Genomic DNA, 16,142 nt, shown 5'->3' with positions numbered 1-16,142 from the left:
AAAACAATACAATTCTTGAAAAGAAAACTTTAGTTTGGCATTTTAAATAATATTTTTCTATAATTATTTCTGAGAGGGAAAATAAAATCTTTTGCAAACCTGCTTTACTGTGTATTAACATTTGAAAAACAATTTTCCAACTGCTCGGGTAGTTGTCCAACCACCATGAATGAATGAAACAAAAACAAATATATATATATAAATTATTATTATTATTATTATTATTATTATTATTATTATTATTATTATTATTATTATTATTATTATATATACACTTTATGAAAACTTTATGAAAAAAATAAAAATTTTGCTTGATTGTATCACATATTATCAAATATTTATTATAATAATTAATTGTCATATGAGACATTTTCTGTGCTTCACTGCTTTTTGTTGTTATTAAGGAGCGTGCCTACAGCAGTAATGACTGCAATAGCCCATTTTTAGTTGGCCTGCTCACACTAAGAATAAGACTCTGAAACTATAACCATGGCTTCATGCCTGTTCCACTAAGTGTGTGTGTGCCCATCGCAAATCCAGTTCCTGAGCAGGGCAAAGGGGTGGGGGGTTAACAGGTGACAGTGGGGGGCAGAAGGCAGACCAGGAGAGAGCATGCTGGCAGCACAGTTTGAGCTCCAGAGAAATTTTGTCAGTCTTGTCACTCTCTCCAGAAACCCTTGAATCAAGCTCACCCCCTCCCTGCATCCATCTGGACCCCTGCAGGAGACCAACCGCGCCCTGAGCGTCGCCTCCATCTCTACATGCGCACACATGCATACTTACTGACCACACCCACACACCAGTCATACAAGCAGCTGTCTTTCCCTTCCTCATGGCAGGTTACCCCCCAGTAGAGTGTCAGTCCACCGTGTTCACTTCCCCAGCCAGCTGGCAGCTCATCAGGGGCAGGGCAGCTCTCGGCTCCCTGCTCACATCACTCGGCAGTGGGGAGGACAGGCTGACTGGCTGGCATATGCTGGATCCGACCTCCACACACCACTGCGGTGCTCTCTTTCTCTCAGCTTGGCTCGGTGTCCATCAGTCATCACACAGATCACACCATTTAGCTCTGCTGTGCGTGTGAAATTGGGGCAGCTGTCGATCAAAACATCCTTTTTTAAAAAGTTGATGGTGGAGTGTAATAAGGAGTTTCTGATCTTGCAATTTTTTCTTCTGATTTATTATATGGATGTTGCATATAAGCACTGGCATGCATCAAGATGTCCTACACAAGACAGAATGCCCTGTATTTGCCCTCTCTTTTCAGAGTCAGCTGACGTCAAAAAGATTGACTGACCACCGCTCCCCCCACAACTGTTGGTTTTTACTTGCGTATTGCAATGCATTCAACTTCCAGAGGTGGTATATCAGACCAGGTGGGTGGTATTACATCAGATTATCACCCCATACCTGATGCTGTTTTTACACAGCATACCCACCATGAAAAAGCCAGTTTCACCATGGCCCCAGTAGACCTTTCATCTGCATGACTGGGAGCCGTATTCCATTGCAGTTTGGCCTGAGTGAGATATCCAGGTGTAGCCAGAGGAGACTTTTCCTAAATGAAGCCCACAGCAGGGGGATTCCTCGCAGGTGTCTTTCTGGTTAGTCGAAGGCCTGTTTGGTGATGTCGAATACCCCAAGCACTGCCAGGCTATTTACATTCTCTGTGCATGTCCAATCAGACTGAGCTTCCAGGGGAAACACGTTCTGTATCCAGCCTGGTGCTCAGTAGGAACTGCTCTCTGACTGATGCAATTCTCCCAGAGCTTTGCCAGCAAGGAACACACGCAAATACTCTGCTGTAAGATTCCTGCAGTATCAGTGCAAGTACCATCACTACATAAATTTAAAATTGTCTCTATAAACTGTCATCAGTTATTCGAACATAAACAATAGCTTGAATGATAATATAAATGTATATCATATTATTATATCATTATATCATTATATCATATTATATCATTATTATATCATATCATATTTCCTTTCTCTTTGGATTGTAACAAGCTCTTGGTGCATAATGAAGATCTGTAAAGTTGCAAAGACTAAAGTCTTAAATCCAAAGAGATATTCTTTATCAAAGTTAAGACTCTGCCACACCCTCAACACCTCGTTTAAACACACCCCCACATGTCTACGTCACTATATGGAAATATTTGCATAATGCCACCCAAATGTTCACGCAAAGAAAGAAGACCTGGTTTCTGTATCCGCAGTTAGTGTTGAAGCAGCCATGTCATGGAGATGCTGTGTCTATCTAGGAGAAAGCAAAAGCATTTTATTTGGCCTTCCGAAAGTAGATTAATTTAGGAATCTTTAAGATTACTTACAACAGAACAGCAATGCCTTTTATGGACGATCGTTTAGTGAACCTAGGAGATGAAGTAATTGTGACTTTGCTACGACACTATGACCTTCTGAATCAGCCACTGTATATAAGTTTTGTTATTAGTTTAAGTATTTGCTATTGACTGTTCAAATGCAGGGTTTTGTGTTTGTGTGTGTGTGTGTGTGTGTGTGTGAGAGAGAGAGAGAGAGAAACGGTCACACAGTGGAGTCAGCTCTCTTAATCGTCCATGGCTTATGTATTGCAAATACATACAGGCTTCACCACTGTGTCTGTCATGCCATTCTTTTACACTTTCGGGCTTCACACTTGAACTGATGGTAAAACTAAGGACATAATATACTGTCTTTACATTTATTTTGAAGGAAGATGCTCACGATTATGGAAAGGGACATTCTATTTCAAAAAAGTGCTTGCGGTGTTCGGCCAATCACAATGCACTGGTCAGTTGGCCAATCAGAGCAGACTGCACTTGTCGAAAGGAGGGACTTTGAAGAAAACAACTCATTTGAGAGAGGTATTTAATACACAAAGTATTTTGTTGCTCAGACCTACCTACTGTTTTACAAGGGAAGTTGGCAGGACACTGCCAAGATGCAAAAAAAAAAAAAAAAAAAAAAAAAGATTTTGAAAAGTGTTCTGAAGTGATCAGAATACATATGATACTTGACTTGTCTGAGAAACAAAAACAAAAATTAACCCCTTATTCACCGAAATATTACTTTAGGAAAACCAGTCACAAATGTAAACATGCAAACATTGTCCTGGAACACACTATATACAATCTCTTCTGTGCAGCTGTGGTAGACTGGCTTCCAACACGCAGAGGATTAGGTCTGCTTTTACTGTTCAGCATGGCATAGTAATTACCCCTTCCGTATGTGTGTCTCTCAGAACACAGAACACTGATCTAAGAACCCATGCTGTTGCTCTACCACTGCAGGACCCTACTGATCCAGAGAAAGGAGAGAAAGAGGTGGATTGAGCCTCAGCCTTGTCAGGATGGATTAAAGGAAAGACTTTGAGGGTTTTCAGAAATGCTGAAACTCAGCTTCCTGCTCTCCACAGTTCGTTTACCCCTGGCTCTCGCTTTTATCCTTTTTTATCTCAAGCCATTCATTAATAGTCCTCGAAATTAACGAGCACGTCATACATCCATGAACACCTCCAATAAACCATCAGGGAGGCCTCAGAATGACAGATGACATCCGTCCGTTTCTGTATGGAGAAGCACGGCCTGACAGGCTGTAAAAGAAGATGTCACTCATCTAATGGAATCACTTAGACCTGCCCACTTCAGTGAGCAATAAACAAGCAAATGTGCAAGGAAACACTCGGAGTCATTGAATTTGAAACCTGACCGTCTTACTCACACACTCCCAAAGCACAGCCCTGGATAATTCAGCTCTCCATTGTGAAAGGAGGGTTTGATAACGTACTTCTCTTTATTCAGCAATATTTATGTCTCATCTCTGCATAGCGCAAGGCATATTGTACACTTGAAAAGAGCCATGAAGAGCTTCAGTCACACACAAGACTCACACAAGCATGCATACACACACCCACCACGCAATCACACTCATCCCCTCAAGAGGACATTATTGGAAACTCCCTGCAGAAAACATTATTTCAGGCCTGCAGAATAAATGAGGACGGTTTTGTGGAAGGCTGGCAACTTGCATGGCTTATTTTAACCTGTCTCATTACAACAACCTTTGGTCCTCATTTCCTGGCAATAAAAACATATTTTACTGAGTGGTACCTGTCAAAAAAAAAAAAAGGAGGTTCAGAGGTTTTCCTATCTCCCTCTTTCTCCCTGTCTGATTGATGTTCTGAGGAGGCATTAACACTTCTCTCCATGCCTGTACTGAAGTTAATGCATGGGAAAGATGGATTACGCCACGTAATGGCGATGGCTTCCAGAAAGATGGCTCAGGAATCAATAATGAGTTTGTCCTCCCCACTTTCTTCTCCGTGCTCGTCGCTTGCTTCGCTGCAATTAAATAAAACCACATTTGCATATGGAAAAATAATTAAAACAAACAAACCGCTAGGACTGCACTCTCTCCCACAGGAGAGAAAGCCAGAGATGAGGAGGACCCAAAAATGAAAAATGCCCCTCACTGAAGGGTGTAATTGCACTGCTCAGCTCCTCGTCCATTAATCCTGTCAATTCAGCTCTTCACCAGTTATTCCTGCTCTCCTTCTACAACTTCAGCACAGTCGTGAGGCACAAATGCACAGATGATGTGGGTCTTGATGAAGAAGTTTAACGAGTGAAACTACAGACGAACTTTACTCATTAGGACAAATGAGAATGATCCATTAAGACTTGTTTGTAATATGCACTAATGCTGAAGCATTTATGAGGGGGGCTATTGAAGACTTCAATCATAAAGACACCTATGTGTGTGCTGTGTAATCTCCCTCAGAGAACACTAGAATATGCTTTCTCTTTTCCCAAATGTGCATGAAAGTTACTTGTAGAGTGTCCTCTGCCTGAAGACTTCTGTGTATCTAGGAGCTAAAAAGAATGTGTGTGTATCTGTCTGCTTGTATGCATGCGTTCTTGCGATAGCAGTGTTGGAGTCTTTGAAATGACTCCCTGCTGATGCTGCAAGCAAGGAGCCATTGCTGCAGAGTCATACACGCAGGTGAGAGAAACCAGCTAAAAACTCCATTTTAACTTCATTTGAAGCCCAGGGATAAACGATAGACAATCTCCCAGTATTCCCGCAACCTCATTGAGGCCCTATCAGTGCACAGATACATGAGCCCTGCCCCTGGCATGGTCTGTGCGGTAGTGGGCAGGGTACCAGCAACAGAAACACATGTTTGTCCAGAAAGAATACCACCTCCTGGAGAGACTGTGCAATTCATGCTGTGAATGAGTTGGCCTGGTTGGCAGCTTAATGGGAAAGGCACACAGTCCAAAGGGGGCAACTTGGGGTGTAATCCTCCATAGTCATGGGATGGTGAGCCAGGCCTGGTTCCTCAACTGCTGACTGTGCAGATGATAGTGGTTCTTTTGGATTCTCTTGAAGGGCAAATATGTACCAAAGTCATAAATTATTGAATAAATTAGCATGATAAAATTTTCATTTTAAGGTGAAGGAATACCATACTAACCTCGTTCTTTTGAAAGCTCTTCAGTTATATTTTCCCTCAGCTAAGGGTAAAAGTATCATCTCATGTCCAGGCTTGTGTATTATTTAAAGGTTTTCACATCAGACACGTGCTCCTAAAGGGGCAACTGTGCTTCCAAGCCCCATCAAGATGCCTGTGAGATACAGAAGGTACATTTGCATTCATCGATGCCTGCCATATTTTCTCTTCCTCCCCTGAAAGAGCTCAACATGATCCAGCGGGCTGTAGCCCTAGGCTAGAACAACACTGCTTAAAACGCATGCTTTCTGATGAGGAAACACTTCCAGGATTGCAAAGCTTGCTCTGATCTGTCCATCCTCTGTGCTGTCTACAGACATAGCCTCGTCTCCTCTATTTAAAGACTCCTTCAGCTTTCCAAAAAGAAGACTGCAGGTTGAGTTGGTCACTGACTGGGAATTACAGTTCACACTTACCAATTTGGCTCCGGAAACATTGTTAAATATTAGTAAAAATAGAAGAAATTAGCCTGGCATTCCTTTTGTTTGAACATTAAAGAATGGCACCAACAAAGCAATGGCCACAGTTCCCAGGGAATGCAAGAACTGAATGTTTGTATGTATACCTCAATTGCAATGTAAGTTATTTTGGATAAAAATGTCTACCATAAATGTAATGCATAAATATAATATAAATTAAAATATTAAATTAACCATCTATTTAGGTAAGAAAACTGATCAAAAATGAATAAATTACTGCCGGTTCACCCAAAGTTGGTTTTGTGTTTGTTGTGCTCCACATCTTGATTCTAATGTGAATGTTTTTAACACAGAAGGTATTGACTGGTGGTTTCCATGATGCCCACCAGTTTCATCTGTTGTAAAAGAAGCGTAAGAGTTATGGTGTATCAGATCTCTGTCAGAAGAAAAAAAAAAAACTGATCTTTTGTTACATAATGAGGAATTTGGCCTCATCTCTGAAAGCAGACGGGTTGTGTGAGGCACAGCAGCTCCCCTGGTGTAAATAACTTGTTGACTGCTTTGACCTCTCTTTGTGCTGTTCTGGATGAGTGGACCTGTGGTGAACATGTGCTTGGAAAAGTAAAGGAACAGCGAAGGAGGGGGAGGAGGTTGTTGGGAGGGCATATGGCAGCAGCCTCTCCTTCAGAACTCAACGTAGTCTGCTCTGACACCCCCATTCTCCCCCCACCACTCCTCAACCAAGGCAGTGCTCCGTCCTGGACTGCAGATTGCTTATGACAGCCGCACTATTTCAAGTGTAGATTTGAGCTAAATTGAAATGAGCAGTACCACTTGTGCCGGTGGGGGCCTGTGCTCAAGTCTCCTGCAGTGGTGCAGGGAAAAACCTGTTACCTACAACCTTCAAAGCCACTGCCTTCTCCTGCAATCTGCTTCCGCTCTTCCCCCAATTCCTCCAGCTGCCCCACAAGGATCTTTTCCCTGGAGCTCAACTCTCGAGCATCCAGCTTTCAGATATTTCTCACGCTGCTAGACTCATATGCTGTTGGTTAGCATGTAACAGACCCATTTTTTTCTTTAAGAAAATAAGGATGAAACCTGATGGAAAGAAAATAAACTGATATCATAACATGACACTTCATACGCGGAATCCGTTGCCCGTTTGTAGCCAAACATACTAGTGTTGAATTAAGAAAGTGCTCAGGCGAGGTAATGACAGACGGGAAGTGGCTCATTGCAGGCAGGATGTAGTCGGTGTCAGTCAGCCATAAGCCATAAGAGTGACGAGGGTGGTGTGAGGACAGACATGGGGTCAAACACTCACCGCCTCATCGAGTTCATTTCCACACTGTCCTCTGCAGGGTGCTTCCCCTCTGAGGGGCTCACCAAAGAAACGGTTCATTCACTCACTGATCAGTGGCCTTTTCCTCCTCCTCCTCCTCCTCCTACCCTCTCCCTTCCTCCCCCTCTTTTCTCACTGTCTCTTTCTCACACACACACACACACTGGGGTGGTGCGAGGCTCTGAACTAGAAGCCGTGCTTTCTAATAGCGCAACAGGAGGTAAACAGTGTCACTCGCAGACTTTCAGCAGTGGGTGTCGGACTACTGTAAACTGTATCATCAGTGGGATTGTGACTGGCAGTCACACCTGCCAAGTGTTCTGCATACGGACATCTGCTAAACCATCAGATATGAGATATGTTTCCTCATAAAAATCCATGTCAGACCCTTTCCGAATCGCACAAGCCCAGCAGATCCATGAAACAGCCCACAGCTGGGTGTAGTTATCGTAATGCTGCTGGCCGGCAGTGACTATTATGGGTCAATGAGTAGGTCTGGTCACTCGATGGCTGTTTGTTAAAGAGAGGTCAGATGTTCCGCGTTGCTGTTAACAGCGTTTGCGGCTATGTCGCCACTCAGCTGGTCACTCCTAATGATCAGGTAATCGATAGGGCCTGCAGTTCCCTGTTACCAAGCTGTCAAAAGAACAAACAGACATACCACACACACTTAGTATGAGACGGCATGGCGCAGACAATCGCAGTGGTGTCAGATGATTATCCATGAAAGAGAAGTCAGTGGGAGTTTCTGCTACTGTTGAAAGAGAACAATTACTGTCTGGAACAATTAGGCATAAATGTCTGACAAAATACCAGACTGAATATCTTAAACACTAGAAAGGTCAATATGATCAGATTATTAGCACCCCTATGCAATATATGAAAGGAATTAAGAAATTAATTTTTATTAGAAACAGCCTTCAAAAATCTGTATAGCCTGGCGCACTCACTGTCTTTGATCATAATGCCTAAATAATGTTGATTTTTGATAATTCTGCATGGAATACATTTTTAGCTTGTTAATCTTGTAGCCTATCAGGATTGTAGCTCTCCCACCGAGAGAATGATTTACATGAGAGAACAAACAAAAGTGTGGGTTTATCTGGTAAACTGCAAGTGTAGCCAAAACCAGAGTTTTGGATTTTAACTTCCATGGTTAGGTAATGGCAATGCACACTACCTGTCTTGCATCATTCTCTGTATGTGTGTGTGCTGTATCATGGTTAAGTGCACAGGAACGCTCATTGTAGTCCACTGGGCTGGCAGATAAAAGCGGATTCATTCTCTGTGTCTGGCGACACAAGAAGTTCCTCCGAGTGGCTAGCTGGCCCGCCCCATCTGCTGTCCACACTGAAAGGCCCAGTTGTTGGCTGCTCTTCAGAGACTGGGTCACTCGGAACCCGAGGGTTCTGGAATTGATCCAGAGAAGACTGTACCAAGCGGTTAGTCTGAGAGAGGCGCTGAGTGGCACCGTAAACAGGAGGCAGAGAGGGGACTTGCTGTCACACACATTTTATTGTTTCACATCAGCACGAGCGCAGTACTACAAAACAGTAAATACACTGACGAAAGCGAAAATTTCAGTTAAATAGCAAAACAACAACATGAAAGAAAAGGGTTGTGAACAGGTTCACAATGGCAAACTGGTAATATAGGAACATGTGCCTTACGGTGTGTGCACATATGCAAGACAGCATACATTTCTCAAGTTCTATTGTACAACTTGAATACTTAAAATTAACTATTTGTATTGTTGTTGTTTTGTTCAGAGCTATTGTGGTTTCTTATAGTGTTAGCAAAACAGTGAGCTAAATCTAATGGCCGTCTGTCTTCGGGGCTAATGGAGCCAATGATGGACATTTGTTACAATGCTGCCTAGCAGTTACGCACAGCAGAGCACATAATTATATAAAAACATAAGAGTTTGTTGACTTCAACAAAGCACTTTCTGCTCGCTCTCCTTTTCTTCCTCTTTTTTTTCCCAGCTTCTTATAGTTTCTTTGTGAAGGATTTAGGAAATTATGGCAGTTAATTTAATGCATTTGATATGCTGAATACAATGGAAAATATTAAATATATTGAGGTTATATAACGATCTGCTTTTGAAAACATATGCACAGAGTTATTTAATTAATTGTTATACATTCATATTTTTTTTCCTTATCTCCCTGACGCTGATAATTAATATCTACCTTTCAATATTTCACTAAACACCTTGGTTATATCAGTGTGGTTCAGTCTGAAAACTCTAAACCCCATATTTACTTTCCAGCAGTTTTCTGTCCCCTGATAATCTGTTTATGCGTGAGTGTGGCGTTACTGTCTTTCTTTAAACAAAGTGAAGGACAAAAGTGAATTTCCGCCTTTTGCTCTGCAGAAGGGGCTCAAGCAGAAAAAAAAAACTCAACTGTGCTCTTTAACAACAGCATTTGCATATTTTTATAGTCGCTCAAAGAAAAATAGCCGGCAGGCTAACAGTTCCAGCAGCAGTGTAAGCTGAAAACGTTAGCAGTGAGATCTCTGTGTGTGTGTGTGTGTGTGTGTGTGTGTGTGTGCGTGTGTGTGTGTGTGTGTGTTTGTGTGTGTGCGTGCGTGCGTGCGTGTGTGTGTGTGTGTGTGTGTGTGTGTGTGTGTGCGTGTGTGTGTGTGTGTGTGTGTGTGTGCGCACGCTCACAGCATAACCACTCTGTCCCTCTGCAGCAGATTGAGTCCGGGTCCAACATGGAAGGAGGCCCCTCTCCCTGGAGAAGGGAGGGAAGGTGGGAGAGTTGAAGCTCCTCTTCTGCAAGAGAAATAACTATGTTAGAAATCAGCTGGAACTGCAGCTTGAACAAATATTCTTCCTGTGGCACGCAATACACATTTTCTCTCCAGGCAACTTTTCTTCCTCCAGTTGTCCAGTTGCTCACCATTTTCACTAATAAAGTCTGTGTTGATATTGATACCCTCTCACTCTATTTATTGAGGTGGGTGACTGATCCTTCAATAGATAGATAGATAGATAGATAGATAGATAGATAGATAGATAGATAGATAGATAGATAGATAGAGCTATAGGAGCTATAGGAGGCCTGTTTGCTTGTATAACATGAGGTTTAGATAGAAATATCCAGCTCTATCACCCACTGCGACTGCACTGTATAGCCATTATCGTGCATACCAGAAATTAGACTCGTTGACCTTTCCACCTTACACATGAGACACATATGTTTCCTTAGCTTAGCCATTATTCAGCCTCTAAGCACTGCAATGCACCTTTGCATGCGCATTTCAATAAAAGTGAGTGAGAGCGAACTAGAGGAGTATACAATGATCCATTGCATGTTGCCTGAGTTAAGGGCAGCATTTTAGCGGTGGGGCTGTCCGTGTGCCTGGCCTGAGTAATAAGTAATGTGTGGTAGGCAGTTTGGCAGGAGGTCAGGCCACTTCTAGCAGGCTGGTGAATGTTGCTTTTGTGACCCCGGGGGCTAGATGCGTGAGCTGACCAAGAGGGAGAGAATTAGAGAGGTAGAAATGGTAGAGACAGAGGTCTTAGGAGAACATATAGGATGCCAAAATATGGATACAGATGTATGTAAACCCATTTTTCCTGCTGTGGGTGGGAACATAATTAAGATGACACACACAAATGATTTTCTGACAGCCGAGCATGCCCACACAAATAAAAACAGATTTTTTATAGCTGCTAACACGTTTACACTGTCATTTGTCAGTCATAAGCCATCTTTTTCGACTAGTTTGAACCACAGATTTCTCTCATTTTTACAACTCAAAATAGAAACACAAAGACTATTTTTATACCACTTGAAATTGTGACTTATATACTATGACTTGTATATTTCAACAAAAGTATCTACAGCAAAATGCTCCTGTTTCCCTCACCTCCCCAGCAGAGTTAACGTTCCCGTCTGGCAACCCACTCCAGGACAGGCTCAATCATTTATCCCTGATCGGGCTGAAAGCAGCAGAGCTGGATTTGAGTTTCGACGCACTGCACTGCCATAAGGAGCCTCACATTTCCCTCCCATTTTCACCATGAATCTCAAACCGTGCATGTCAGTTACATTAAAACAACACAAGGGGAAATTTACAGCTGTGTTATTTTATTTGCAGTACCTGTAATAGTCCTCGTATTACAAGCAATTTTTATTGAGCCACGCAGCTTTGCCATGGATTTATTGTGTTGATAGTCATGTTGAATAACTTGAGCATAAAATAAATTATTTCATCCACACATGATTTTTTTTTACTAAGGGGTGAGACAGCTCTCAACCAGCGGGTTTGTCTAACCTAACAGTTCGCACTTTCTGCAACCAAAAGCAAATCCTTCGATCCGCAGATGTGCTGTCGAAACCAAACTTCTATGTTTCATCACTAAAAACCACGCTGTGTCTGGCCACTGGCAAAAGATATCCATGTTTCTCACAGTCAACATAACACCCTCAACATAGAAACTCTTCTCCTCTTCTTTATCACAGAGAAAGACACTTTTGCTTTTGTGAGTGCAGCTGAAATGGCAAGAGACCTGTTTTCTCACAAAACGAGCAACTGGAAAGAAACGGAGAGGTCACTTCCAGTGCGTGGTTCCTCTGTAATTCAATTTGATTGGGATTTTGTGTGATTTGTGCTATGCATCTCTGGGGAAATAAATGCTTTGATTAATGTAATCCTGAGCAGGGAGGTACCACAAACTGCACTCCTCAGGGAACGGTGCTGTTTGACAAACAAAAACACACGGGGCACCACTTCAGTCCACACACAGTGGATACATTTTAAATGGCAGAGGGCACGTCGCAGTGCTCTTGCAACTTTTTCATCAGATTAATATGTTGATGCATGATTAAAATGGAATATCAGACAATCCTAGCATATATATATATATAGCTATATATATATATATATATATATATATATATATATATATATATATATATATATATATATATATATATATATATAATCAAGTGTTTCGTGAAAGTGCCCCTGACCCGTAATGGGACAGTAGGAGTTAGATTATTGCAGTGGCCTGCAGCAGTAATCAGTGCAGTGTCTGTTATATGATGTCCGAGAGATATTGTTGGTCCACACGGGACAGTTAAGAGTGATCTGTCAGTTGCACACACACACAGAGAGAGAGAGAGGGGGGGGGGGGGGGGATAACATCATAAATATATATATGGGATGAGTCTTTATTTTCTATTTTACTGATTTCAATCGATTTATTGCATATTTGTATTTGTGTACATAACATATATTTATATTATAGCATTAGATGTTGCATCCACATATCATTTAAAACACATTATTACATTTGCATTGATTTCCAATGGGAGAGAGCACAATCAATAAGGGGGCTGGCTGGAATGTTTACGAATAATATAGCTCAGATAATCTTCATGTAAGACAGAGCTCTGAAACATTTCTCGCCGTTTCGGTCATAAGCTGCGCGCCTCCCGAGCCGGTGCTACGGGAAATGATGCACAAGGGAGCAGTGGAATAAACAAGGCGGAACGGCGTGACGCACTCTATGGGCTTCCTTGTAGAACAAGGGTATAAAGTAATGTCAGTCACAAATTATGAAATAACATCGTCCAGTCGATTACTCTTCTTTTCTAACCGACTACCACAAGACTTGCTCCTGTGTAGGTTTTATCCAAATTCTTTGAAAGAGGAGAGCCTATACATGCAATAGCCTATATATTTTTGCTTTTATTTCGATTGTTATCTTTATCCCAAATAACTATAAATTGTTTACAAATTATTTCGTATTCCAGTCTGTCTATCAAACAACTGAAAGCTCAAGACTGGCAATGCTGAAGGATTAGGCTACAGATATTGACATGAGCTCAATTCCTTTCTTTTTCGATGACGAAAGCAATAGGCTAACTTTAATAATAGCAGTCAGACAAATGAAATTTATTTTAAAAAAGGTTTTTAAATAAAACACAAAATATAATTATAAAATAATAATTAAAATTAGTGTTTTTATTTATTTATTTTATTTTTTAAATAATAACATCATACACAGTAACCATCCCACTATGACATTTTATCTTCCGGAATTAAGAGAAAATAAGAGACTTCGCATCCTCTTTTTTGGGACTATGCCAGAGCTCTGGCCTACGATTACACGCTGTCAGACTTGATCTTAGCGCTTTGAAGATTTGATCCTCAAATTAATGACAATTCAGCAGAATGTTTCTGTTACATATATTGTATTTCTTCAAAACCAACAGATATTTCATTTAATTATAATAATAGCATTTTTTTCTCTGTAATAGTTTTTTTAATCCTCACAAACCTTTTAAATTATATTTCGTCATCTTACAATTCTTGAAATTATTCAAATATATATCAAACATACGCGCACTTTTTAAATAAAGCTTTTTATATTAATTTATTTATTCTGTTTTATTTTTGTTGAATACATTGCCAATATATGTCACACACTTAGACAAGTTTTTTTTTTATGTATTTAAATACTGGTGTTAAATCAGCATTTTACGCAACAACATTTATGTAAATGTCTGCCAAAAATAATAAACTGACTATTCAAAAAGGTTTTATTTTTAAACTTCCTAAACCTTAACGAATCCTTTTGCATCTTAGGTTTAAGGTTATCAATCAAAGACAGAATTACAAAGGCTTAGGCTACACAATAAGGTGAACATCCTTTTGAAAACTAATTTGAATCATTGTCAAAAAATCTTGAAACCAACAGCATACCGTCTTTATGCATTAACAATAATTTTAATTAATGTCTTATGAATTCATTAATTGTGCGGAGGTGGGTTTGTTGCATTATGCTTTCACCAGGTATCAGTTTATGATATCAGTAGCCTATGCTTCTCCTAAAAATAAATTAATAATAATAATAATAATTGATTATTCAAGGACAATACCCCAATTACTCACCATTTGCGCTTTTACCATCCTGACTAAGCGCGACACCTGCTGGTGACAAAATATCCCCCCATGCGTCACTGTCAAGCGTGTAAGTGTGGGATTTAATCTGTATGGTCGCGCTGATTGATTCCAGTTATTTTATGTATATCTCTTTTGTAGACGCTTGTATATACGGATCTGAGATGTGTGTTTGGCGCACTGGTAGATGTTCTTGGATTGACTGGCTCTTTCATCTCGACTCCAGTGCACAAACATATAGCTTAATGCGACCAGTGTTCCTTCTTTTATTCCGCTCACCATAGCAACCGAGAGGAAGGGTTCAGAAATGCTTTGCCCATGAATGAAACAAACGGTCTTAGTGGGGCGAGAGCTATAGCGTCTTCGACCGGGAGGGCACATAAAGTTAACCCAACAAATATCGAAGAGAAAGGTTTTCGTTCTGTTTGCATATAGGCTAGCCTATATTACATTAAAAAAATATATATATATATATATATATATTTGTTTTTATTTTTTATTTTTTAAATTTAAATTTTACAATTTAAATCGAATTAAATCTAAATTTATATATTAATATAGGCTATATGTATATTTTGGCCACCCCATTATTTAAACTTTTTTTTTTTTTTCTGGCTTGCTTAATCATGTCTCGCCAGACTAGTTTCTACTCCTCGTGTGCAATGTTGTCTCACAGTCGTTCGGTGACAACTAAAATCCTTACCGTCTCGCGTTATACGTCGCGCGCTCCAAAATAAGTCATTCCCGCAGACCAAGTTGCATCAAACTGTGGCACAGAAGTAAGAGATCGATTTATGTAAACGACCTGATATCCACTTGTACGCGACTCCACTGAGAATTCCACCGAGGGACTCCTGTTTGAATTTGATTGATTGCACATTCTCCACTGGACATTCACTACAAAACAGCAGCTTAACCGTCTGCTCGCTATTTCTAAAGCTAAACAGTCTTACTGATTTTAACACAGACGTGTATATGTATATGTATATGTATATATATATATATATATATATATATATATATAGAATATAGATTAATGTTAAGGTATATTATGCGTGTTAATACAGCTATAACCTGATATTACGCTGAATACTGATTTATTTTCACTTACCGTAAGATTCCATGATAACTGGAAAAACTGTCTCAAATACCGCATTGTTCGTCCATCAGTGAACGACTCTCTCCCTCCGTTTTGGTCCTTCCTAAGATTTTCTTCCCTCTGACTCAACTGAGCGGAGCTCTCCTCTGCACCGCTATTATTTTCACTAAAATATATGAAAATTTATGCAAATGAAAATCAGCTCTAACTGTTCGTGTCTTGTTATACTTGGGGATTTTTCCCCTCTCTACTTGCACAGAAAACAAATGATCTCCCCAGCAGGGAACACGGGGACCTTGTTACATAAACAAATAAATAATAAACAGCCTACTTTTTTTTTTTCAGATAAAAACATTAAACTTTGAAAGTCGAAGTCTTGAACGTTTCAAATTGCTTCGACTTCTCAGAGTGAGTGAATCCCTTTCCTCGTGCTGGCTATCACGTTGCTTTTGGCCGCACGAGACGTTCTTTGAAAGCGAGCAGTATGAAATGCATAGCAGTTGATTTACAGCAAAATCTGCTGGAAATTAATGAATAGAGAGCCCCGTGGCGGTGGCCCTACTTTGCCATTCAATGTAAACAAATCCACGAGGTTCTCTCGGTTTTTGAGTCTGATCCAAAGGAAATCTTCTGGGAAGGGGAGTGCGTAGTCCTCTCTTGGGCTTTCTACAAAACCTGATTTAGTGTTGTCATACATCAATAGGCTACTTCTGCGTGAAATTTTAAATCTAGCTTTTCTGTCACATTAGCTTTTAGAATTATTATTGGTGTAAAATGGAGAATTATTGGTTAACATTTCCCCTGTCTTTGTTATGATAGCTTACTATTATTCTAGCAGTAAAC

General features: G+C 40.5%; 1 long non-coding RNA gene across 2 annotated transcripts; it reads right to left on the bottom strand.

Moving 5' to 3' along the window:
* Window positions 1–2,961: 2,961 nt before the first annotated feature.
* LOC113050762 (uncharacterized) lies at window positions 2,962–15,548 on the bottom strand. 2 transcript variants are annotated; one of them, XR_003276813.1, is made up of 4 exons: window positions 15,312–15,548; window positions 9,951–10,058; window positions 5,480–5,630; window positions 2,962–5,387 (listed from the first exon to the last, which is right to left on the bottom strand). It is a non-coding gene; the product is annotated as an uncharacterized LOC113050762 (long non-coding RNA). The 2 variants fall into 2 exon arrangements; XR_003276812.1 differs by having other exon boundaries at window positions 5,480–10,058.
* Between the last annotated feature and the right edge of the window lie 594 nt (window positions 15,549–16,142).

This window comes from Carassius auratus, chromosome 31 (assembly GCF_003368295.1).
Source record: "Carassius auratus strain Wakin chromosome 31, ASM336829v1, whole genome shotgun sequence".
Lineage (NCBI taxonomy): Eukaryota > Metazoa > Chordata > Actinopteri > Cypriniformes > Cyprinidae > Carassius > Carassius auratus.
Note: the sequence above shows the minus strand (reverse complement) of the source record. Positions and strands in the feature narration are given on the sequence as shown.